A 26,294-nucleotide genomic window follows, 5' to 3' on the forward strand; every position below is an offset into this window, starting at 1 on the left:
AGGACTTTCCTCTTTATTCTTCTCATCAACATTTACTTGCTGTACTCCTTTCTGCATTTTATTTTCTCTCAACTTAGCTTCATTCTCTTCACGTTTCCTTCTCAAACTTTTTATTTCCTCTTCTATCTTGCTTACCTCTTCTCTTCGTTTTCTCATTTCTTCTTCCTCTCTTTTCTTCTTTTCTATCACTTCTTTCAAGAATTATTTCTTACCCATCATCATAACTTTGGCTTCTGCTATTTTGGATTCTTCTTGACTTGGCTCAACTAGAAGTATCAATTCAATGACCTTTCCATTCTTTGTAATGGTATACGTATTCTTCACTCCATCATGATGTGCCTTGAGATCATATTGCCAGGGTCTGCCAAAAAGTAAATGGCATGCATCCATATTAACAATATCAAACAATAATCTATCTTTATAGGCTCCAATCTGAAATTCCACCCAAGCTTGCTCTTCCACTATAGTATGCTGCCCTTTATTTAACCAAGATATTTTGTAAGGATACGGGTGTTGTATTCTTGGTAGCTTTAACTTTTCCACCATTTCAAGAGACACAAAATTTTCTGTAGAACCAGAGTCTACTAGTACCTTACAAACTTTTCCTCTAGATTTACAGGTAGTTCTAAAAATGGACTTCCTTTGTGGTGGTTCTTCTTTGATGGGCATTTTCAACAGTGTTCTTCTCATCATAAGTGCTTCCCCCTTTTCTGGATAACCATAATTGTTTGAATCTTCTTGTAAATCCGCTTCTTGTGCCAGGTGTATTCTCCTTTCACCATGAGTACTAGAGCTTGCTTTTGCTGGACATTTGTGTGCCATATGACCTTCATGATTACAGTTGTAGCATCTTATTGGTCCATTTTTCCTTCCTGGTGATCTTCCTCTAAAATTTGGCCTTCTACCTGTGAAACTTCCTCTGAAATTATCAAACTTATTATCTTCATTATGCATCTCCGTTTGTGGCTGAAAATTTGGACTCCTTCCACTAAATGTACCTCTTCCTCTGAATGGTTGTCTTTCTTTGCCTCTGTTATTATTTTATTATCTCCTTTTGATTTTCTCTTCCACCTTTAAAGCCAACTGATAGCACTTAGCTACGGTGTTAGGACTCATCAACTGCAACTCTTCTTGTATGTTAATCCTCAAACCATTTAGGTATCTTGCTACCTTGATACTCTCAGGTTCTACAATATGATACCATAAATGATGTAGAGCCACACCTTGGAAAACTCAGGAGGAATTAGTCACTCAACTGAGTTGCTTCAAGGGGCATCTACAACCTCCAGGATCACACACTAAAATCAGATTCAAAACAAAACTTTGAAAATAAAATCCCCCTAAATATCTTATTGCTGCCTTCGGATAGACCTGCACTCAGACATGAATAAATTTCTAACCAAAAAAGATTTACTCAATCTAACCATTGAGATTTGGCATAACTAGATTTCAAACAACATATAAAATTTTGAGAGAAATCCAATGGTTCAACCCCGAGATATTGACCATGCATTAGAGTACATTTTTCTGCAAAATATTGCTTCTTGCTGTCTCTAGATAGACCTGTGAACAGACATGTATAACTTTTGAACCAGATCAAAACTCTTCAATCGCTCTAGTGAAGATGGGCGTAATTAGGCCTATAATAACATGTCCAAAGCTCATGAAAATCCAACAGTACATTTGGGAGATATTACCCATGCACTAAGACTAATTTTCTACAAACATACCGAATTTGACCCAAAACTAAAACTTTTTAATCTTTTGCAAACTATCAACTTGTTTCCAGTGAGAGGATAAGAAAAATCCGTTCAAAACTCAGACCATCGAAAACTTGCACAAAGAAAAAAAATGAAAAAAATTCCATATCTCTCCAAATTTGATTCGTGTCTTACATAGCTGACTTGCTCTCATTTTAAAACTGACTTTCTTTTCCTATTAAAGGATGTGAAATGTTTTCTTCTTATTTTAGAAAAGAAGAATGTCTTCTATCCAAAAAAAGGATAAGAATCTGAAATATTTTTTCTACCAATATTAGATAGTCATTTTCTAAGTTAGAAATATTCCAAAAACTGCCTACTACCTATTATTGGATTCTAAAAATTATTAAACACTCCACCTACGAACTAAAAAAAACTATTCTAATTTAAGATCCACACACCTGGTCCTAGGTGGCTATATCTGGAGAGCTTATTGAACTGCTACTCTAGGTATTCCACCACATGTAGGATTTTATTACAAACTTCAAAACTAAAAGTATTTAAAACATAACATTAAATTCCCTATTACATTTTCAACAATTTTGCCTCCTATAGTGTTTCTCTTCTCTGCCACTGTAGCAAAGAAGACCTAGGTGACTTAGGGTTAGGTATGAACCAATGATAGTGATTCACCCATATTGCTATTTAAAACTTCCCCTTTTCTAATTGGATGCATGTAATGCACAGGGATTCACAATTAAGATTCATCATTATCATCAAATATCATAAAATAATCCTTAAGTTACCTAAAAAATAGTTTACATAGTAGTTTGTGCCAATACTACTAACTATGTCAAAATTGTATTACTCAGCATCTGAAGTCTATAGTGCTTGACACTAACTTTAACTTAAATGTTGTCACTTGACATCTAAATGACTCAACATGCTTTTCTTACTCAACACTTGAATCACTCGCTGCATACTATTTACTCGACATTTGAGTGACTCAGCACTTGAGTGGCTCATAACTCACTATTTACTTGGCATGCTCTATCTTATATGTTATGCTCAACATATGTTACTTATTTGACATGAAAAAATTAAATGACTTATAATGACTAAGTGTATAAACACTCATTTTTCAAAACCAATATGAGATCAACAAGATCTACACTATCCAATAGAGTGTAACCATCCCAAGAATCTTCCAAAAAGAGTGATGGTTCTCCAAATCTCCCAAGAAAATTAATTTTTGTTATATCCCTCTATTTCAAAAAATAATCCAAACTCTAGAGTCCTTGAGGGTATTTATTATCCTAAAGAGGTTGATTGGGTCATCATCCTAGATGTATTTTTTAAAAACTATTTTATTTCCATTTCCTATGATATTCCCAATACATTTTCCTTAACATGAGCTTGTCTGTAAGGCCAAAATTTTCCATTTCAAAATTTTAATACCTAATCCATAGCCTTGAGAGGCCTAAATTTTTTTCTCCCCTTTAATTAGTGCTAACTTTTTATTTTTTGACACTTGTTTCTCAAAAAAGGTTTTTATTTCTCTTTCCAACTTGTTTGTGACCCTTTGTGAGCAAGGTAAAAATGATATTTGATAAGAAGGAATGTTTGATATTATTTGATTTAATCATAGTGAATCTATCTACATTGGTTAATTGCTTTCCTTTCCAAGTTTCTATTTTTCTATAATTCAACTAGTTATGGAATTCCATAATTTTTAAACTTGCATTGCTTTATCTATGTGAATCCCTAAATATCTACATGGAAGCTCCCCTTTCCTTAAACCTAGAACATGACAAATCTCAGCTTCTCACCTAGCTTTTGCATTTGCAATGAAAATCTCAAATTTATTAGCATTTACTTTTTGTCTTCAAGATATCATGTATAAAAAAATTAGTATCTCTTTGTAGCCTATATTCTAGTTTTCAACTTTTACTAGGAAGCAATTTGTCATCAATAAATTGATGGTGTGTGATATTAGGTACACCTTTCATGACTTTTGTTTTTGTTATTTGACTTGACTGATGTGCTTTCTCAATAGCTCTACCAAAATCTTTAGCCACAATTATGCAAAGAAAAAGGGGAAATGAGGTCCCTTGTCTAAGTCCCTAATAAATACCAAAAAAAACCTTCAAGAGTTCCATTAAAATGAAATGAGATTTTTGGTGTGGAGATACAAATGAAAATTAGATTGACACATTATTTGAACCAAATATTTCAAGGCATTCACACAAAAATCTCTAACTAACCTAATCATAAGGCTTTTAGATACGTAACTTAATTGGCATACATGGACCTTTATTTTGTTGGGTAAAGTGAATGATCTCATGTAGTATAGTGATACCATTAAAGATAGAGCTAGTGGGAATAGACATAGTTTTTTCTTTTTGAGATGATTTTATGCAATAACCTCTTAAGCATATTTGCTAATGCTTTTGAAATAATTTTATAAGTAGTATTACAAAGGGAGATGGGTTTGAAATCTCCAAGCTCTTTACAACTTTATTTCCTAGGTATGAGTGGGAGAAAGGTGTAGTTAATTAATCTAAGCGACCTATCTAATTTCCTAGTATTCTCAATAGCTTCCCAAATATCCTTACCTAGAAAATGTCAATATTTTTGAAAGAAAAAAAACCTGAAATCCATCTAGACAAGGTGATTTACTAGGATGGATTTGAAAGAGGGAAGTTTTAATTTCCTTTATATTGAATCTTCTATTAAGAAAGTGCTTTTGATTACCACTAATCAATTTTGGAATAACATTTAGAAGATATTTTTATCCATACAGGTCCAAATAGTCTCATCTATTTAAATTATTTGAGTAAGAATATACAAAATATTTTTCTAAGATTTGAGAGTTTTTTAATAATGTCTCCTCCAATATTTTTTATCTTCAAAATATTGTTAATATTCATTCTATTTTTTGTCCTATTATGATTTTTTTGCACTTTTGTACCCCTCAGACAACCAAGTCTCTCTAGACTTTTGTTTCTAGAAAATCTCCTCTTTGGGTAATAAGTTTTCATACTTTTCTAACAATTCATTTTCTATATAATTGTTATTACAATCCATCCATGATCTAATAACTTCCACATTTAGTTCCTGAATGTTAATATCTACTTGTAGTTTTTTGTCAAAGAAATTTGTTAAATGTTCTATGTTCTATTTTAGGAGTTTAAATTTAAGTGATTTTAGTTTGGACATAAAAAATAACATATTGGATCCTTCAAATATATTTTCTAGCCACCATTTCTCTAATAGGTTTCAGAAATCTTATCTTGAAATGACATATCTTCAAATTTAACAAGATCATTGAGCAATTTTCTTTCTTCCTCAATGCCTAATATAATTAGAAAATGGTTTGACAATGATGTTGCAAGAATACACTGAGGGGGTTTTGTCAAAGGTCCTCAAGTTCCCTTTAAACAAGAGCCTATCTATATTTTCAATAATGTTTCCAAATCCATCTCATTTATTGTTCCAAGTGAAGGTTTTGTAAATCATATTATTATCCAAGATGTAATTCCTATCAGCCAATCTCTTAAGTACTTTAAGAGATGGGATTCATGTTGGATACCACTAATCTTTTTGTTGGCATTATGTTGTAGTTTGTCATTAGTGACAACACTTATTTGATTCTGTATGCTTATCGAGCTCATCACTCAGTCCACAGTTTATACCGAGCATTCAGTGGTTACCTTGTAAGTTCAACAGTTAAGCAGTTCACACTGAGCATTCTTGAGGCTATCGAGTGAATGTGTAGTTCAACAGTGTTTATCAAATAGATAATGGTCACCAAGCTTCACAATATCGATATAGTGTCATCAGCTTGCATGATACGTAGCCAGTTTCTACTGAGTAATGGATGTGTAGTGTTTACCGAGTAATAGCAAGGTAAACGAAGGTTTTAGTATTCACCGAGTGACACTATATCTACTGAGTCTCTAATGGGTACTGAGTTCCAAGCTATGTTGTGTGATTAGTATGGACCGAGCTTCTACTTCTACTGAGTGCATGGTGATGTCAAGTAATGTAGTGGATGCCGAGTATTAGAAGGTCACTGAGTCAGCTTGAAGAGCTCAAGTTTTCTACAATTTGGCCGACTCAGTAACAAGGTAAACTTTAAGAAAGTCACCTCCAAAAATGGATATAAAATATTGGTGAATCTTTCATTATTTTGAAAAAATAAAATCATTTCTATTAGCAAATTTCTCAAATTTTTATTCTAAATATGATTAATATTGACGATTATTTTTTAATCATATTATATATATATATATATATTGACAAATCTCAATAATAATATGAAGTTCATTAATCACCGTGGAATATTACAAATCAAAATTGAACATTTTTTTACCTCGTAGAATATTATGAGGATCATTACATATACTTTAAATCAATAGTGAAAACTAAATATTAGTGATATATCCCTAAAGTAACTAATAATTATGATAATTATTCATCAATTTAATTTAATTTCTCTAATAATATATTATATTTAGGTGACTCAAATCTAATCATGTAATGAATATTGTGGCGAATATTTGAATTTAAATTTTTTAATAAAATAAATTATTGAGCTATTTTAAATATTCTAGAACTAAATTTTATAAAACTATGGCAATTTAGATTGTATCAAATCTTAAGTTATTAACCAAATTACTAGCTAAAAAATTATAAAATAGCCAATTTTCAAATATTAGCCACTAAAATATACCTTTCTCAGTAATATTTTATTTACTTGTGTTTTAGCCGACCTTGCAATTGTAATTATTGAAATGGTATATATATAATGTATTGTATCATTTGTAAATTATTAGTATTATCATTGTCATGAGTATGTCAAGGAATGGACATGCAATGTTTTCAGAAGAGTGAATGCGAATCAACAGCAGAGTAGAGTTTTCATCAAGGTCATTAAGGAATAGCAAACACATATCAGTCACAAGAGGTGATATGTACTTCAAGATCTATTCAAAAATCAAGTTTGTAAGTCAGATCTACTATTTCATCCTGACAGGTGAATCAATTTTCCAAATCTTTTAACAGGGTAGACCTAATAGTCTTTTTTATAAATCTCCTAATAGAGTGCATACTTCATTGTATGTTTGTAAAACCTTTAACAAGGTGGACCTAGCAGCCCCAATTGCTCTTAATAGGGTAGATAATCAGAAGTGGTCAATGTAAGCCTTAATAGCCAACTTTATACTGCAGTAGTGAAGTTTTATGGGTATCATCCCCACCCCAATTTTACTTTCTATTTGGAAGGTTTCTGGATCACCAAAATAATGTGTTCATGTGTTATGAATTTTTATCTTTTCTCATGCATGTAGTAGATTAGATGAATGAATGATGCATCATTTATATGCTGAATTGATTTAAAGTTTTTGAGGCTGTTGATTCACCCCTCCCCTCTTAGTAACCTAGCTAGTCTTGAGTATTTCTAACAATTGGTATCAGAGCTTTGTGGTTCTCAGGATAAAGTTTGATAGCTTGAGAAAATATCAAGGACAATGGAGATATTCAAACTTGACAAAGCTATTGAGAATGAGAAGCTAGATTTGGAAATGGCCATAGCTCAACTCAAGGAAGTAAAGGAGCATCTCTCCCAATCCCTAAAAATATGGAAGGAACTTGCAAGATAGATGAATGACCATCAATATTTTGAAGAAAAGATTGAATATTGTTTCCCATCAAGTAGCTCAAATGAAGCAAATGAGGCAATCAAAGAACTATTAGCAAAGAATGGCTCTTTGCGAGAAGAGGTAAGAAAATTGATAAGAGAACAAGAAGTTTAGTCAATAAGAATGTGTGAAATCTTGGAACAAAGGAACAAGGCAAGTGAATACTTGGAGGCAAGGAATAATGAAAATCAAACTTAACCCCTTCAGCAAGAAAGTCTTATCAATCAGCTCTCCAAAGGAATGATCTAATCACTAAAAATAGATCAATGAAAGGTTGAAAGCTGATCTAATTTATAAAAAGAAACTCAATGAAAGGATGATGAAATCACAAATAGATATGGATTAATTGAATCAAAAAAGTGAGTAGAATCTTTGTAGGTAAAAAGCAGGACTTAGCTACAAAGAAGAAGTTGAATCTTCCAAACAAGGTGCCCAAAGGAATCAAAGACCTACTTGTAATCACTATGGTAAGTTAGGCCATACATCAAACAAATGTTGGAGCAATGGAAAGGAAAAATTCAATGGAAAATTCTACAATTGCAATAAACATGGTGATAAAGCTAATGAATGCAAGGAGAAACCAAAATTTGAAGGCAAATGTCACAAATGCAAGAAACAAGGTCACAATGCATCTGAATGCAGATCCAAACCATTCAATCTAGCTGAATAGATTATTCAAGTAATATTTGATTGGGATTACAACACTTGGTGCAGATGTCACTATTGTGGATAATATGGACATATTGGCATAGACTGCACAAGGCATCACTTAAGAAAAAGAGATTCAACAGTAATATGTTAGATCTGCACTAAAATTGGTCATATAGCTAAAAACTACATGAACATAGGAAGAGTTGAAGATAAGAAGAAAGCTAAAGCTAATAACATTAGAAATTAGATGAGATAGCAGTGGATTCCTAAATCTACCAAGTAGAATAATTCAAATGATGGCAATGTCACTCAAGAAGTGGGTGACTCCACCATTTCCAATTAGATTCTTCTAAGGAGGAATTGGAACTGCATCTTCAAGCTATATCTTGAACAGTTCCAAATGGAAGAAAGCAAAAGATCCAAATTAGTATTTTAGATACAAAAGGATCACATGAGTTTAGTTCATATTGAGCTAGGTCAGGAGCAATGTAAGTTTGTTTGATCGTTGAGTTACAAGTTTTTACCGAGCTAGTAAGTGGATGATAGTCTATCATGCATTATGTTAGTATGGTACCTATTGGCTCCTGATTTAATAGTTTTGGAAACAACCAAGAAACCAGACAAATGCATCTAAGGCTAGCAAATTCCTATGATGAATGCACCTGACTACAGTCTTGGGCCAACTATGAGGATAAATCTTTGTTCACTTCAGGCTCTGCTAGACCTAGCTGGGTTAACCTTGAGGTTCTAAGATATAGTACTTGTGCATTTAAAACATAAATCTAAACCTATTTACTACAGATGAAAACCCTTATATCTCCTAATAACTCATGAAATAACATAGATCTACAATAGCTAAATGCAAATCTATGGATCTCACAAGTTGAGTGAGGGCATTCTATTATATCTCTTTGACATAAAATGTAAAGATTACTTGAATTTGATTTTTATTTAAAGATTTAATTTTCTCAGCATAACTCGGGTATGCAACAATAAAGAACATGTATCCTTCAAGCTGGCCAGTCCCTTATCCGTTGGGCATCAACTAAACCTTAACATATAGATGGATACCTAAAGTATACTTATATATTTAGGCATTTGATCTATCTATTTGACTTGCAAACAGACATCAATCTTCATAACAACTCTCATACTTATGATAATATCCTTCTGGTGTAACCTGTAACCCTATCAGTATAAACAAGCATTTACTTGGCTCTTTGTTCCAATAACAAATCTATTGTGATATACAACCTTAAGGGATTGCAATTGAGTTCAAGCTCTTTGTTCTCAAACACAAAACATTATAGATAACAAAAGGAGATGAGAATTAGAATGAAACGAAGAATATTAAACTCTTTGCATTAATTTCCTTGAAACCAGTACATCGTCTGCATATCAAAACTTAGAAAATACACAAAGAATGACTATGTAATATGAAATGCCTCAAAAGGAATACAATATGTTGTTCATAACAGAGGAACACTGGGAAAACTAGTATCACAACTCTAAAAATTGGAGCCAACCTTGTAGTCTCACAAGTCCTAAAAATTGGAACCTTTACAATAACCAAAAAAGGAAGATATATAAGAGAGAAGATCTTTTAGGAATTGTAATATGGAATTGACATCTATCCCACTAAAAGAGTTTTCAATCTGGAGTTGTTGAAACTGAACTTCCTCATCTACCTGCACTTTTAAAACCATAAATGAGGCCAAAATATCTGCTATATCCTCACTTAAAATATGAAAATATCTCATGAAGGGATATCAAGAAATCATTACAATTTGCACTGTAGCTCCAAAAATTTGATCTTTACTTGTCCTATTTGCTTTTCTGTAAAGATCAACTTGTGTAGTTGCCAAATTTTTTTTTTTCTTCAAATACCTCCAAAACATTCAATTCATCCTTACAATGGCTGAAGGATTTAAATCAAATGAAAATGTATCCAAATTTGATTGCAATTTCATCTACAACATTAAATTCACACCTCCTCTTTGTATAATTATCATTGCAACTCTTCAGATTGCTTGATGAAAAATTTCTGCCCTGGCTTTGAGCTTTGTGCCATATTTAACTCTTAGTAACTGTTACCTCCAAATTTCAATCAGCTTTAAATTTTCCCATAGATTTTCACCACATCAAGTAGTTCTAATTCAAAAATCAATGGACCTTATATCCTTAAAAGTGGGCCATGTGTCACATTACTGCTTACCCGCATTCCTTCAATTTCCTGCATCTTAAAATTGTGGGTAAGCACCAACCATTGATCAAGACAAGATCAATGACTACGGAATGAAAACTGGGCTGACCCACTTTCCTCTTAACATGCTAGTAGTCAACCCAATAAAATTCTTCCATCTATACCTTTCCTTCATTGTTGGCACCTTTGAACTGGACCCACAGAATTTTGAGGACATGTGTTGTTGAATCGCTATCTCGCTATACATAAAAAGTGAGCACTTTGCTATAGTGAGATAGTGACCATCATTGATTCTACATTGATTATGTGGAAGACATTTGATGTATTACTTAAGATAAATATGGTGGGCCCCTATCACTATGTTTCTATTCGTAACCTTCATGCAACTCATCATAGCGAGATAATAACGATCGTAGATTTGAGATCGATTTGATGATCAGAATCATTGACATGTTCTATGCATGGGGGTGTGGGTCCAATTATTGATGACATGAGAAAACCCTACATCACTGGCATATAAATTCATATTTTAAAAACCTAACCATATTACCACGCTGCTTGGGTCCCACTGTGTGTTTATTTCCCGATTGGGCGCTATGTCGCTAACAGTGAGAAGAACAAGTTTCTCGATAGTGATATAGCGACCTCCAACATTGTCACTTTTCCTGATACATATGTGTATCCCACTAGATGCCATCATGTGCCAAAATTTTATAACTAATATCTGATGGAGCAATGTTTGGGACCCACTTTCTCTAAAATTTTGCCGCAGGATTACTTTCTATGAAGGCACTATGTCACTAACGGTGAGAAACACAAATTTTTTGATAGTGACATAGCAACTTCTAGGGACTTATCAAAATTTGAGGCTAGAAAGATAAAGGCAAGTGAAGTAATAACCACCCTCATTAATGCTTTTGACATAACAATAAAACTACATGTCCATCACACAGCTTGGAAAACTTATGGTCACCGAAAAACTTAAAAGTGATTGCCAACCATTTCTTTTGGTGAAGTTTCCATGTCGATAATGGTGAAGTGCTCAATTTTTTCAATAGTAACAAAGAGACTAATCATAAAAGTTGAGATTTCTATTGATGCCTTTTGTACTTCAATGTTCTAACACCTTTTTAGGTTTTGACAGGTTTGTCATAAAAATGTGATCAAATATTTCTAAAGCAATACAATCTCTGATCACCGTAATTCCATTTGACGACACTGCTCTTCAACTTAGCAGCAGTTGCTATGGTGCTAAAGGTAAAACACTTGCATCTTGTCATAGCAAGATAGCGATCACCATAGATCTTTTAGGGATCAGGCAGTGAGAAACAAAAAGGAAAAAGGGAGACTTGGGGCATAGAAAGTTTGAAAAAGATGGAGAATATTCACATATTTTTAAAAGGTTTTCGTGCCATCAGTGGATTCAGTCTAATTTTTTACCTAGGCAAGGGAAAATTATAATGCAAAAAATTAGACCAATTGTACCTAGCATTAATGAAAATTTTTTATCAAATAGGCACAAAATTTGACACCATTTTTCACTGTTTCTTTAGTATTCATAGAGAAAAGAGATTTCTAGGTGCACACAAGCAATTCAAAGTGGTTTTGAGAAAATTTGTAGCTAAGGAATTTGTTTCAAAATTTCCATCACTTACCAAGTAGCAATGGCATCTGGAAGCACCAGCAACAGAAGGGTGAAAAGGGGTTCATAGATGTTTGTCAAGGGTGTAGAGTGGAAAGCACCAAATTTCAAACTTGTTCTAGCAGTGGCAGAGACACTTGACCCTAATGGTGAACAATTCTAAATTCCACCAAAGGTACTATTAATTAACCATATCTGCACTCATTTCAAGTGTTCAATTTAGGAGATAGGAACCCTAGAAGTGGATAGTGCTTTAGAGGAAATGCATGTTGATGAATCATTGAAACCCAAACATAAGCATCTTGAAACAAAAGGGTTGACACATATCACACAATTGCCAAGAAGTTTTCAGATAAAAATGGATTAGTTATATTCTTAGCAGCATACACAATGGTCAATTATGGTTAGAGTAGCCTATATTGATAATCAAAAAGATGATTCACAAGATTACTAGCCTTCCCATACTGAGCAAAGAAAAATCTACCAAAACCCTAGGTTGGGATGAATTCCAGAAGAAAATCCTAGCCAAGTGGGATGGTAGAGGTTTGAAAATTAGCACCATTTCTAATGTGGAGTTGAGGTTTGGTATCCATGTAATTGCCCACAAGATCTACAGTTCTAGTCATTTAAATAATGTGCCATGTGAGGCAGTGGACTTAGCATTTAAAGTTGTGAAGAAAAACATGGAATTTGATCTATCAGAGTTACTACTCAAAAAATTAAAAAAGAATATAGAAAACATCCAAACATCAAAGAACAATCCTTGTAAATTTGTTTCTTTATTGACATGCCTTTTCTTTTATGTACAAAAGTTCTTTTCATCCAAAGGTTTTGTTGTATGGAGAAAGGATGTTCTCATTTTGTATTAGATAAATGAGTTTATTGCAGAAATGGGTGTAAATTTTGACAACATAATGGATAATTATTTTGAAGATTTCAAAGAAAGGATGAACAATAGGTTTAGGGTTCCTCCTAAACTTGTTGAGGATTATAAAGATGATGTGTGTTTCATGGTAGACTATGATAGAGTATACATTCAGGCAGTCAGGCCCCAAGTTGCATGGGTGAAAAGGTCAATATTGATGAAACTAGGGACATCATTGAAGCATTGGAAAATGAACCTATAGACACTAAGCAACTAGTATTTAGCACATATGATGAGGAAAAAGCTAGAATTGAATTGGAAATAAAGCTACCTCAAGCAATCAACAAAGGCAAGAGGAAAATTGCAAAGATGAAAACTGCCACTGGTCCCTTAATGCTTACTGAGGGAAAAGGAAAGGATGAAGAAGAAGAAGAAGAAGAAGAAGAAGAAGGAGAAGAGCAAGAATCTAAAAAGGAGGTAGAGCTAGCAAAGAAGAAGGGAAAGGTAATTATTACCAATCCACCAAAGGTCTCCACAATTGTTTTCACTAGGAGAGGCAAAGGCAAAGGTAAAGGTGAAGTTATGTTCAACAAGCCTCCACTTACCTTCTAGGAAAGGCTAAAACAAATGGAAGAAGGAGTTGGCATCACAAACTTCAAGGCTCTAAAGTTTGAAACTAGAACTGATGCTGAGAAGATGCAAATTGGGGAATTGGTACTCACCAAAATGGGAAAGTGGAAGTATTCCCTAGACTAGATTGCTCCTCAAATCTCAAAGGAATTATTGGTAAGATTGCAGCCAAGATGGGAGTCAGTTGCACAAACAACCAAGGATGTCTATGAAAAATATTTAAGGAAACTATTGCCAAATCTTACTGATGTAGAAGTAAAATTAGCCATGAAGAACAATGAAGGTAAAATGATGATTAGATTCCACACATGTTTGATTTTAATCAAAGACATTAAGCATGTTGTAAGAGATGCAACAAGCATGTGGAAGAATATCTATCATCTACATAAGCCTAGTGATGATCTAGTTGAGGTCAAGGATGATGATGGTGATAGTGATGATGAAGAAGATGATAACACTCTATGTGCTACTATTGATGTTGAAGACTATCAAGCACTAAGGGTTGATGATGAAGAGAAAGAGGACGAAGCTGAAGAGGAAGATAGGGAGGAAGAAAATGAAGAATATTACCCAATGAAAAATGCAGTAGAAGTCATTACTTCCCTTCCTCACTTTCCACCTAAGCCAGCAACATCATTAGGGTTGGAGTCAGCTTTAGCAGGATTGATTGCAACTACATCAGAAATATCATCTACTCTTGCCACCTCATAGCTCCAAGTATCTTCAATGGAAGTATCAGTTACTTCATCTACCAAGTTGTAGCCCTCTTCATCAACACCCAAGCAATCTACCTCAGTAGTGTGCATAGCTACTAGTTCTACAATTTTATCAACTTCTACTGTAGCTTGTTTAGTGAGTTCGCCAATTTGTTCTACAATTTTTTCTACTACAACTTTAACTACATCAATTTTTTTTCCAGTTAGTTCTTCAATTGTATATATTCCAGCTTGTACATTACCTATTGGTACATCATTTTTTGGAGGCACATCAATTTTGGATACATTTGGTACTTCTCTCAGTTTTCCTTTAGTTGGACCAATTCAAGTCTTTTTTGCTAGTCCAAGGGAGAAAATAGATTGATATATATATATACAGATAAAAGCTATGAATATATTATGCCATATGTATGGGGGAGATATGTAAGATATGTTTATACAATAGCTTTACAAAGATCAATTTTGAAAAATAAAAAATCAGAATGTCAGTGTACATAAGTTTTGGCTTATAAGTGTTTTTGTCACTAATGCCAAAGGGGGAGATTGTTGGTATTATGTTATATTTTTTCATTAGTGACAACACTTATTTGATTCTCAATGCTTACTAAGCTCATCACTTAGTCCACAGTTTATACCAAGCATATAGTGGTTACCTTGTAAGTTCAACAGTTAAGCAGTTCACATCGAGCATTCCCGAGGCTACCAAGTGAATGTGCAGTTCAACAATGTTTACTAAATAGATAATGGTCACTGAGCTTCACAATATCTATTGAGTCATTAGTTTACGTGATATGCAGCCAATTTCTACCAAGTAATGGATGTGTAGTGTTTACTGAGTGAGAACAAGGTAAACAAAGGTTTCAGTATTCACCGAGTGACAGTATATCTACCGACTCTCCAATGGTTACTGAGTTCCAAGCTATGTTGTGTGATTAGTATGGACCAAGCTTCTACTTCTACTAAGTGCATGATGATTCTGAGTAATGCAGTGGATATTGAGTATGAGAAGTTCACCGAGTCAACTTGAAGAGCCTGAGTTTTCTACTATTTGGCCGACTTAGTAATATTTTGTTTATGTGTGTTTTTGCCAACCTTGCAATTGTAATTATTGAAATGGTATATATGTAATATATTGTATCATTTGAAAATTATTAGTATTATCATTATCATGAGTATGTCAAGGAATGTACATGCAATGTTTTGAGAAGAGTGAATGTGAATCAGCAACAGATCAGAGTTTTCAACAAGGTCATTAAGGAATAACAAAGACATATCAGTCACAAGAGGTGATCTGTACTTCAAAATCTATTCAGCAGTCAAGTTTGTAAGTTAGATCTACTATTTCATCCTGACAAGTGAATCAATTTTCCAAATCCTTTAATAGGGTAGACCTAACAATATTTTGTATAAATATCCTAATAGAGTGCATACTTCATTATATGTTTGTAAAACTTCTAACAAGGTGAACCTAGTAGTCCAAATTGCTCTTAACAGGGTAGATCATCAGAAGTGGTCAATGTAAGCCTAACAGGCCAACTTTATACTATAGTAGTGAAGTTTTGTGGGTATCATCCCCACCCCAATTTAACTTTCTATTTGGAAGGTTTTTGGGTCACCAAAATACTGTGTTCATGTGCTATGAATGTTTATCTTTTCTCATGCATGTAGTAGATTAGATGAATGAATGATGAATGATTTATATGGTTAAGTGCTGAATTGATTTAAAGTTTTTGAGATTATTGATTCACCCCTCCCTCCTTTTTTATTATTCCTAATAGGAATGTATACATCAAATATAAAAAAAACCTAAATAATTCTTAATATTACGAACCCACCGCCCCACACACCCACCATCTAGTTAGATTTCTTGACTCTAATCTTGTAATCAACTTTCCTAGGATTCTATAATACAAAAAATCCTTTCAAAGTTTCTTCTAATATGATTTTTTTCTATTCTCCATACGCTGATTATTTTCCTAAACTTATTTGTTTCTTCATCATTTAACTTAGTTTCATGCATTAAAATTATATCAGATTCCATTAAGATAAAGTTGTGCTTAGTAAGCATTGTTTGTTAGAGGTATTTAGACCCCTAAGATTCCAAGTTGTGATTTTTATTGATCCTTGGGGAGGACCTTCTCCTCCCCTACATAAGATATACTAGTCACTTATTATGATTTTCAGCAGCCCCAACCAATTTCCTTACTTCATTTAAGGATTTCATACCTCTCTTTTCAAGATTTTCCCACATACTAGGATTTCTAAACCTACTTTGGTGGCTGATTACCTAGCTTAACATTATTCACTCCATTTCCTTCAACATCTATTATTTTAGAATATTACTCAACCTTATTTTCCTCATGTTCCAAAATAGTGTTGACAATAGTTATGTTCCTATTGTCAACGCCCTCTCCAACTACTTCATCCTCAATGTATTCATCATCAACTTCATGACTAATCTCCATGATACAATAAATTGATTTTGATTTTCTAGGAATATAGTTTCTCTCATTATTGTCATTCTTAGTACTTCAAAACTTTTATCCCTAGATGGTGATGCTACCTTATTGTAGGGAATTACAAACTCTACCTTATTATTCAAACTAAGAGTCGTAGGTGATATTGCCTTATTGGATTCGTTCTTAAAATTATACCATGCATTTAATTCTTCTCTAACTTTATTGTGGACCATCAAGATTTAAGCTATATATTAGAAAGAATATGCATATTGGCCTCTAACTTCCTATAAATTTCATCTTAATTACTATAAGGAACTAATTCAACAATTGAGGATTAGTTTAGTAAATCCTAATTAAAGGCTTCTAGAATAGGAGTGCCTAGATCAAGAGGATGATCTACATTATCTTGAAACTAAACTGGTTCCTTGTCAAAAAAAGAAGAAGTCTCGTGTCTCTAAAAGATTGAAATGAAGGGTTGGATCTAATGCCTAAGTTTAAATAGAGGAAAGTAAACCCAAATTGCTTTAAATTTCCTTAGGGAATAGGAGATATTTAGAGGGATAGGATTGAATTTTTTAGTTTGAGCTAGGTATAATTTGGGTAAATATCAAAACTACCCAATTTTGAAGAAATTTGAATAGTGTTGGTCTTTGAAAGAGGGTTAATTTTAACTAAGATCTTAAGTTCACTAGTATCACAACTCAATTACACAAATCCTAAAATAGATTTGTTAGAAATATTAATATTTCCTTTTATTTATTCAATTTGGGATATTCCAATCCCTACATATATTTTTTCCTCTTGTACACATGTGAAGGATATGTCATTTACTTGTCCTCTAGTCCACATGTGAGGACAACTCATTTAATAATTCATTTTGTTGTGATGTGGGGCCTAATCAGACTCAAAGGTTTACTCAGTGTAGTTTCTCCCCAACTTATTTCTATGGGGACTTGTGGGTAGTAACCCCAAGAAAAAATCAAGGGGAAACACCCCTTGCATTGTCTTTGGATAGTGCCCCAGATGCACTACCCATCGCAGTATAGGTTGGGGTCGAGGGCCAATGTCCTCATGAGGGTTTTTGGGGATAGTGACCCAAAAGCCAAAAGTGACCCTATTATTGCAAAGGGTAGAAAATTCTATTTTTCTATTGGACAACTTATTCTAGCCCTAATTTTGTAAGTAGAAAAAGCTTGTATAAAATGGCTTAGGGTTAGGGATTTCATAATGTATGCTGATATTTTGGCTTCTTGCAATGGTATTGAGCTGTAAGAGATTTTAGTTTGTAATCACTGGATAATAATAATATTGGACTTGTTGTTGGTGGACATAGCCCAAGGATTGGGTGAACTATGTTAAATCTTTGTGTCTTGTGTTCTCTTTTGTGCAATTTATTATTTTTTGATATTGGCTATATTTGCATGTAACTGTTATTTATGTTTGTGGTTAATCCTAACACCTTTTAAAAAGGAAATTAGTTTATCCTCCTTAATAGGATCTTGACACTTTGTACACACTTATAATGAATTTGGCATTCATAGATGTTGGATTTACAAATGTGACTCTTTTCTCATCTCTATAAAAGAGATGCCTCCTTCTTATTCTTCTCCACACATCACATTGATGCTATTTTCTCTCTCTCTATCTCTTTCTAGATTTTTCCTTCATCATAATACTCACAAGGGGTTTTCTTTGCTTTCCCCTTTCAAAATCTTTGTCTCATTTGTTGCTCTACATCGGTGTATGCTCTTGGAAATTTGCTATTTCATGGTAACACTATTTCTCACTTGGATTGATTTAATTTCCTTTCTCTATTTTATGTTTTCTTACATGGTATTAGAGCTAAGGTTATTAATCCATGTTTTGAGTTTGTAATGTTGAAGGTTGCCATCATTGGAGCCCACCTTATTTGGAGAAGTTTTTCTTAGAGAAGATTTTTTGTGGATTTAGCTCATTCTAACATTGTGTGTGAAGGTTTTTCATGTTTCACCTTTTTATTTGCATCTAATCTCCTTTGGAAGGCTTGCTGCTAGAGGGTTGCTTCTTCTTACATTTTTTTACTCTTTCTTTGGAAGGCTTGCCGCCAAAATAAGAGACATTTAACTCTATTTTTCTTGCAGGATTAATATACTAACATTTTATGTTCTTATAGACTTCATTATTTGTTATTCTTAAAATTTTGTTTCATTTATTTGATTACTTTACTAACAACTCCTGTAGCAACTTTCCTCCTATCACTATTTTCTATTTTTTCCTATTCCTATAGCTGTATTATTCTAGTCCCAAGGTTGCATATTATTCTTTGTTAATTAGTTCCTATAGAAAGTTTGTAACATTGCTCCTATTTCCATTTTCTAGGTTTTTATGTTCCTACAACTATATTATTCTATTATCAAGGTTGCATAATATTCTTCACTAATTAGTTTATGTAGCAAGTTTCTAACATTGTTCTTGTTGCCATTTTATGGGCTTTTTATGTTCCTATAGCCATATTATTTTGTTCTCAAGGTTTCATATTATTTTCTATTAATAAGTTCGTGCAGTAATCAGTTTCTGTAGCAAATTTATGACAGTAATATGTTCCTGTAGTAGTAATTTCCTATAGCATCTTATTTGGGTGCAATCAAACTGAGTATTTTTTATTTAGATATATATATATATATTCTTATTTAGAAACACTTTGTCTAATTGTTAATGGATATTGAGTGTATGCATGATTCTTTGATTAAATATGTGGTGCTTTTTCTTATCTGTTTATATTAATATATCATTTTAATATTATTTTCATCCTTTTAAAATAAAATTTTATATGCATTATATGTTTGAGTGATAAAATTAAAATTTAAGCATTATTTTAATAAAGAAACTAATTTCTTTCCAATTCTTTTAAAAAAATTATCTTATCTTTTTTTTTATTTTTTCTCTTCTTTAATAACGGGTATTTTTTTTCTTTAAACCATGTCAACTCTTATTCCATAGATTAAACTTAATAGCTCTAATTATCATTAATGGATGATACATATTTCATTTATTTTTTCATTTTAAACACATTTTGGATGTTGTATGACGAGTCTAAAGCATTTGCCACCCAAGAAGAAAAAAGATTCTTGAAAAATCAAAAATTAAGAGGCTTTAGATTTGATTGAAATTTCAATTATTCCTTATTTATATGTTTTTATATCAAATTTTTCTAAAGATAATAAAGCATGGGAAATTCTTCAAATTACTTATGATAGTGTAGATGAATCCCACAAAATACAATTGCGAGATCAACTCGAGGATATTAAGCATACGAATTCTAAACACATGGATGAACTTATTTTAAAATTTGTTGCTCTCAAAAGCGATTTAATTTTCTTAGCTTCCAAATTAGCTAATATTCATTTAATTCATATCACTCTTAAAAATTGGTTTACCTAGACAATTTCAATAATTTATTGTTGGAAATATAAGAGGAGTAACTGGGAGGGGAGGGGTGAATCAGTTACTACAAAAATAAATCCTAGATCTGTTAGATGTTAGCAAAAAAAAAATTGAATACTATTGAAGCTTGGTAAACACACAGAATGCTACAACTCGATAATAACTGGATTAGCTCGATAAATGATTAACAAATAAACCTTTAGAAATTATATGTGATTACCATTACTTTAATTTAGTTACAAACATATAAAATAAAATAGAATGAACACATTTGACACCAGGATTTAACATGGAAACCCAATTTGGGAAAAACCACCAATTGCAACTAGTTACTATGTTTTCACTCTTCTGAAGTGAGCCCTATTAGGAGCCAACCTTGTTAAAGGTTACAAAACATATTGTTAGGTGTGACCTTGTTAAAGGATTTAATCACCCTACTAGGAGTGGTCTTGTTAGAGGTCTTGAGAACAATTCACTGGAATCGCCACCTTGTTAGAGGATTTTCAAATAGTTGTTAAGCCAACTCTGTTAGGAGATTTAGATCACTGCTACAATGGTTACAAAGTAACAATGAGATGACCTGATTTGAATGCAACTAATTTTTTAATTACAGATCTCTATTCTAGCTTGTACTTGATCCTTCCTAATCTAATATATCTTTGCTGCTCCAAAAGGATATTCTACTTATCCTTCAAATTCACTTCCTCTTCTCATCATTAGGTATTAAATCACATCACTATCTCTTACACATTTTATTTCTCACTTTAAAATCACAACATGACCTTATATCTTTAACTTTTTCAAGTTGGCTCAAATGCAACTTAGAATAATCAATACTCATCACCATAGTCGGTTGGAATCAATAGATAAATCAATTAATCTTAATACGACAAAATAAGAAAATCCTTCATTAGATAACCCAGCTCGATAGAAAGTAACTCAGAAACAATTTCCTTTGTCAACCAATAGAAGCTCAGTTAACACTGCAAACTCACAAAAATCCTTTTGCAACTGAGTGAGCTTAGTTAGCACTAGTTCCATCCAACTTTCCTTCATTACCCGAGTGAGCTCAGTTAACACTCACTTTTTTTAACTTTTCCTTTGACACCTGAGTGAACTCGGTAGACACTACCTTCTAAAATAGGCAAACACTGGAATGCTCGGTAGACACTAAGAACTATCTTCATTAGCTGAGTGAGCTTGACATATACTGATTAATAATGATATGACATTTGTGTAACATCAAAGACAACACACAATTAACCAATTGTATCCAACATTTATAACTAATATTCATGCTTAACTTGCTATTCCTAGTTTATCTTCTCAATTGACTTATGGTATTTAACAAAACTTACTCCATTAGAAGTAGTTAAACTAATTCAATTTGGTACTCTTAAATCAAGTGAATGTGCTTTCATGTCTAGGAATTCAAAAAATATCTTTAGATCTAATCATAATCATCATCATAATAACCATAATCATAATCATCACAACTCTAATCACTCAAATAAAAAATATCATGTTAAGTCTCATAATAATCATAATAATAATTGTATAATAAAAACCATAACAATAATAATAAAAGGACTAACTCGAATTATAAACATCATTGTACTTACTATGGCCAAGATGGTCATGTGATAAATAATTATTTAAAAAATAAAAAATGATAAGAAACCCATGAACAACAATAATCAACATAAAAAATTACATCATTAAAAAGGTAATTCTAATGGTTCTAATTCTCATCATGCTTTTGCTTGTAGTTATAATACCTCTAGACCATTAGGATGGATTTTGGATAGTGGTTCTTCTCAACATGTTACTTCTCATAAAGAAGTTTTTGATTCCTTGCAATTGGATTTGGCTAATAATCCTATTCAATTAGCTAATGATCGTACTTGCAAAGTTGAAGGTTTAGGTAATATGAGTGTTCCTAATGGTTAATTTGATGTTGTACATTATGTTCATGATTTGAAAACTAATATTCTTTCTATTGCTAAGCTATGTCAAGATTATAAAGTTGGATTTTACAAAGACATGTGCTATGTAATTGATCCTCAAAATAATCATGTTGTTGTTAATGTCATGAACTTGCAAGTCAAGGTATTCTTTACATACCACTATTGATTTCAATATATCTCATGTAAGACTTGGCCATTTAAATTCAAAATATATTACTTTGATGCAAAAAAAGAAAATATGATTGATGGATTGCCTCACATTATTCCTTCCAAAGTTGTATGCACTGGTTACATGAGTGAGTTGCATAGGGAGCCATTTCCACATGGTAAATCATGGAGGGAAACTCATAAGTTTTTCCTTGTCCATAGGGACCTATTTTGCCACATGGAGAATAACTCCATCCAAGAATCAATGTATGCACTTACTTTTGTTGATAATTTTTTTAGATGAACTTGAATCTATTTTTTGCATAGAAAGGATCAAGTTCTTGATACTTTCATTGAATTTTATTTATATGTTGAAAGACAGTCTAAGTTTGAACTTAAGATTCTTAGAACCAATAATGGGAAGAAATATGTGAATAATGCTTTTCATTCTTATTTAAAATCATGTGGATCCAAACATGAGCTTACTTTTCTTTATACACTACAAAAAAAGGGTATGGCAGAAATAAGACATAGAATCATTGTGAAAATGGCTAGATGTATGTTGCATGTTAAGAATATGGATGACAAGTTTTGGGCTGAAGCTATGTCTTGTGTCACTTATCTTATTAATAGGACTCCTACCAAAGCTCTTAATGACACAACTCCCAAAGAATCTTGGTCTGGTAAGATACATGATTTACATCACTTGATGATTTTTGGATTTATTGCTTATGTTCCTACCCCTAAATTAAAAAGGCATAAATTAGATGCTAAGTCTTCTCCTTATATTTTTGTTGGGTATGATAGAAACAAGTTAAGGGTTATAGAGTTTATGATTCTAATAATAGCAAAGTGTAAGTTGTAAGGGATGTGTGTATTGCATAAAATGGAGTTCATGATTACTCCAATGTGTAAGATGAAGAATTTAGTGGCAATAAAATAGTGCTATTGGAGGACTAACCTCCTTCTCTAAACCCTAATCCTACTCTTAAACCTCCTCCTCAAGCACCATATTTTATTCCTCTTGTTTCATCTAATGCTATTAATGATGATAATGTTGATACTAATGAAACATTTATAGATCATGACTCTTGTGTTGGAAATGTAATACAAATTGAGTGACTAAGAGGGGGAGGGGGTGAATCAGAAACCAATAAAATTTCAACTTATATTCACCAATTAAACCTTCACAATATAATCTAATCTAATTGCATCCATGAAATACTGAAAGAAATAAAACATTCATAACACTTGGCACAATTTTTGGTAACCTAGAAACCTTCCAAATAGAAAGTAAAACTGGGGTAGGGATGATACCCAAAAGCTTTATTACTATAGTATAAAGTTAGCCTATTAAAGCTTACAATTGATCATCTCTGGTGATTTTCCTAATTAGGATTTTTGGTAACCTAGAAACCTTCCAAATAGAAAGTAAAACTGGGGTAGGGATGATACCCAAAAGCTTTATTACTATAGTATAAAGTTAGCCTATTAAAGCTTACAATTGATCATCTCTAGTGATTTTCCTAATAAGGATTGTTAGTTCAACCTTGTGAAAGGATTTAAAACATACAATGAAGTATGCACTTTGTTAGGAGATTCAAAAAATATTGTTAAGTCCACCTTGTTAAAGGATTTGGCTGATGCACCTATTAGGATGAATTAGTGGCTGATCTTTGATTTGAAACTCTATTTGTTGAATGAGATTCCTTTGAAATAGAATGACCACTTGACTATGATAGATAAGAATCTTCTTTTCCTTATACTTCTTGTAGCCTTCTTAATTCTCCCTCATACTACTTTCTTGATTCACTTTTATATTACATATATACAAATCCAATAAATTACCTAATGGAGTCAGCTACAATACCTAATTCAAAAAATCTTCACTAAGTTGGCTTATTGGTGTAACTCAAGTTTTGAAGACAACTCAGATGATATTCTAACACATGACAACACTATCAACTTGACAAAATTGAGCATTCATCTGAAACTGATGCTCGGTTCACATTGATCACTCAAAGTAGCAAGAACTTAGTTAGTAAGTATGACTTGGTGAACACTAAAGAACTCAGTAGATATGATTGGCACTGAAACAATAAAGAACTTAGTAGATATGATTGACACTAAATGGATCAGTCAACACTACCTTCATTCACTTCATTAAGACTACCAGCTCGATAGACACCGATTAGCTTGGGTAACACTGCAGAGCTCAATTAACACTACATCTTGTATGGTTTGCATTGATGAACTCGGTAGAATATATGTAGCTTGAAAAAAACTACAATTTGAATGACTAGCTCGATAGAAACTGTGAAACATGACTTACATTGCATTCTGTCTCAAATGCTTGGTAGATACTATGAATCTCGAGAGACTCCTCTTTTTGCATATGGAGCCTGATAGAAATGTAAACAACTAAGTGTTAAGTCACTAATAGAAAAATGATTTGACCATAAGATCAACAATTTTCCCCTTTGGCATTAGTGAAAAAAGCACTTATCATACCAAAAATCTAAATACTCAAAATACAAGCCAAAACTCCCCCTATCAACATATATAGGTCTATAACTTGGCTTTGACTGTTGTCTACTCCTATTGCTCAATAACATCTAATTCTTTAAAAAAAAAAACAAATTGTTTTTGTAAGCATATTTTCTACATTGTATATACATATTTCATACTATACATATATTTCTTCTTTTATATATACACTCCCCCTTGTGTATGATAATACTATTCTCCCTTATATATGATATACATTCCCCCTTCTTTGACACAAATGTCAAAATCACATATCTACAAGGTAATGCCAAAATGTGAAAGGAAATCACTATGTACCTTCAAAACTATGGATATTTTCTTGTCCCAATTCTCTTGCAAAACTTTTGAGCTATGCAAAGATACCTACACCTTTGCTGATAATTCCATCATGTGATCAACTATAGAGAAATTTTTGTTATGGATCAATGTTTTTTCATGTGCAATATATTTTTGCATTGCATACATGTTATTAAGTATCATGCCCTATATTTATGCTAGTGTGACCCTTATCTTGGCTTCTTCCCTCAATAATTTTTCTTGAAGATTTGTCAGATATCTAATTTTCACAAAATGTGCAAAACTATTGATAGGATCAAGTGACAACTGATGTTCACTTTCCTTCATATCAACATCTATCTTAGACAGATTATCCTTTATTTCCTTATTAAAGTTTTATTTATCACTTAACTTTACAAATAAAGTAACAACATTATTTATAGAATCTTCAAATGTAGCAAGAATAGTGGACAACTCCACTTGGTTAATAGAAATCTTCTATTCTACTTTCTCCAAAACTTTATTTTCAATTTTTCTTTCTTCCCTTTGTAGAAGTTTGTCTTGTCCATTCACTTCTTCATTATACTTGTGAACTACTTCAACAAGTTGATCTAGAATTGGTTGTTTTTCATCAACTTACACTTAATGCATCAAAAAATATGCTCTTAATATATTCAAGGTGTTGGTTTTCTTTTTCTTATCCTCTCTAAGATTTTTTTTTTTTGCTCTCTTCTTCCACAATTCACCAAGGGTATCCATTTGATAAGAAGTTAGATTGGAAAGATCCCAATATAGTATTACAATGTCCTCCTCTAGATAAATTTCTTTAGTGGAGGCTTCTACCTCTTTACCCTTTTTTTTTTGAATAACAAAAGGAATAATTTCTTTTTCTTTCTTCAAAAATTCAGTGCTTGGTTGAGGCTTAACCTCAACTTTCATTGCACTTTCCATAGTAGAAAAAATAGTATAATATCAATGATAGTTATAACATGAAAAATTACTTATGCTAGTTGTGACTCAGTTTGATCCATTGCCATAACAATTGGAACTTGTTGCTTGATAGATGAAGTTGTCAACATAGAACTCAGTATGATAGTTCCAACTATCAATTGTATGCTTGATGGAATAATGGTTATGATAATTGACTTGGTAGTGGTCTTCTCTAATATGGATTAAACTAAGGCTTTTCTCAGAGAGAGTGGGAGAGAGGTCATTACCTCTACTACTATCTTTTCTAGGCCTAAGTCTTGAATACTCTAAACTTTAGGGAGGTCACCACTAGCAATTTGATCCTCTTCATTCTCTTCATTATTGACTTCTTCATCAACATTGTCAATTTCACCAATTTCATCATTATTTATTTCCT

Source organism: Cupressus sempervirens, chromosome 8, assembly GCF_028749045.1.
Source record: "Cupressus sempervirens isolate cs-2001-9-10 chromosome 8, ASM2874904v1, whole genome shotgun sequence".
NCBI classification, from domain to species: Eukaryota; Viridiplantae; Streptophyta; class Pinopsida; order Cupressales; family Cupressaceae; genus Cupressus; species Cupressus sempervirens.